The sequence below is a fragment of the Martes martes genome (genome assembly GCF_963455335.1).
Source record: "Martes martes genome assembly, chromosome: 6".
In the NCBI taxonomy this organism is placed as follows: Eukaryota; Metazoa; Chordata; class Mammalia; order Carnivora; family Mustelidae; genus Martes; species Martes martes.
In genome coordinates, this window is record NC_137893.1 from 59,346,145 (window position 1) to 59,348,162 (window position 2,018).

Sequence of the window (2,018 nt, forward strand, 5' to 3'; positions counted from 1 at the left end):
CTTTTCAAGTAATTGAATCTTAACCCTCTTGAGTAAAAAGTATTTTAAAAACGATTTTAATTTTCTATTGTAGGAATCTTTCTAAGCAATCATGAATTTCTTCCTTCTCACTTACAAATGGTGTTGCTGTGAGACACTCCTCTCTCCTTGCTTTGGGCTCATCAAGTGTGTTGATGGTTGCATGGGACCCTTTCAGCAGTAACTATGTTGTTATCCCAGCAACAACCTCCTTAACCCACCCCACTCCCTGGTTAGTTGTCTATTTTCAGTATCTCCTTCCTGCTGAGAACGCTCTCCCCTGGATCTGGGATACCATCCTCTACTAGCACGTCTTCTCTTTAATGTAACCCTTTTAACTTACTACCTTATTACACATAGAATTTCTAGCTGAGCTTGTCACAAGCTTGTGACAGTTATTTGACTTTGTGTGTGTGTGTATGTGTGTGTGTGTGTGTGTGTGTGTGTGTGTGTTTCCTCTCCTGAACTCATGGTTCAAAGTTACATAAAAGAGGGTCCAATCTATCAGAGATCTGACCAACAGACAGAATGAGAGTGCATCAAGTCTCTGGTCTCAGAAATCCTAAAAGGTAAAGGACTGAGTTACCAATAAAAAACTTCATTGGCAAATTCAAGAAAAATGCATTTGTTCCTCCAAAATGTTTTAAGGTTTGATAATGAGAAATAACTCTTCTCATTTCTGAGTATATAGTATATCATATTTACATGGCCTAGGTTTAAGCTGAAATCTCTCTCCCCTCGAGCACCATAGAATGTGGTAGGAATGTGAAGGTGCTTGATGAACTCTTTCCCCTGTTCTTCCCCCTTCTGCTCTCCTCTTTTCCTTTTCCTCCTTTTTTTTTTCTCACCCTGGGTTGTCAGCAGTTCAAACTTTAGAATTTATGACTGTAAGAGAACCCCCACAGATGAGGAAGTGGAGGCCCAAGAAAGGGGAGGCAAGTCTCCTGTTGGCTCAAGGTCAGAGCTGGGACCTGTGCTCTTTGCTCTTACCTAAGGAGCCCAAGTCATCGTGGCTCCCTCTCCACAGGCCCTGGCAGAGGCTTTCTCAGTTGGTACCAAAGACTTATTTTCACTTTGCCTCTCACTTCATATTTCCACACCCTTTCCCCTTCAGTTTGTGTCCTATTCCTAGACCTCTATTGTTCCCCCACAGCAACCCTGCCCAAACATGGGGCCTCTCTGTGTCACCCCCCTCCACGCTTCTCCATATCATCCCCATCCTGTGCTTTGTCAAGACAAATCAGTTTGAGTCTTAAGCTAGCTGTCACTCTGGAAAAGCAATCTAATAAATTAATCTCTCATGAGAAGTTAATGACTTATTAAGAGCTTAGGATATTAAGAGTTCACTACTCATATTTGGCTTGTACTGGAAGATTTTCATCAATGCAAAGCCCTAACCCCACACAGTGACTGTTAAGTGGAGAAATTTCAACTGTAACCCATTTTGGAGTGGGGTAAGGTGATAGCAGAGAAGGGGGGAGGGCTATTGTTAATGACATACCATAAGCCTATGTTCCCCTATGTCTAAGGGAGCACGCACTTCAGGCTTTACTTACCCTGGACAGTCTTATTCCTACTACTGGCTGTTTCCTAATTTGGTTTTTGGTTCTCTAGTCTTCTGGTTTTCCTATCTTCCTTAAGATAAAGATCTGATGTGGGCAGCCCTTGAGAGCTCTCTAGAATGTAAGAAGCTAGCCTACTAGCAATTTAGACTGCAAAAATGTGCAGAGCCCTTCCGTAAACTCTGGGCATGGCTCGTCCTGAACGAAACCAGAAAATCGTCAAAGTTTGTCTGCATTCTGTTCTTCCCCACCAACTACCTCTCTCTCACCCCTCTCCCCACTGTACTTTCCTAATTCTGTGCCCCACAAACCTTTGTCCTCTCTCAAATCTTCTCATCCCCAGCCTTGGTTCATTCACTGGGGACTTTTCTTTCTGAACATATGTTTACACAGAGGAAATTTGGTTAAACTAAAAGTCACAAGGATATTTTTGATGAA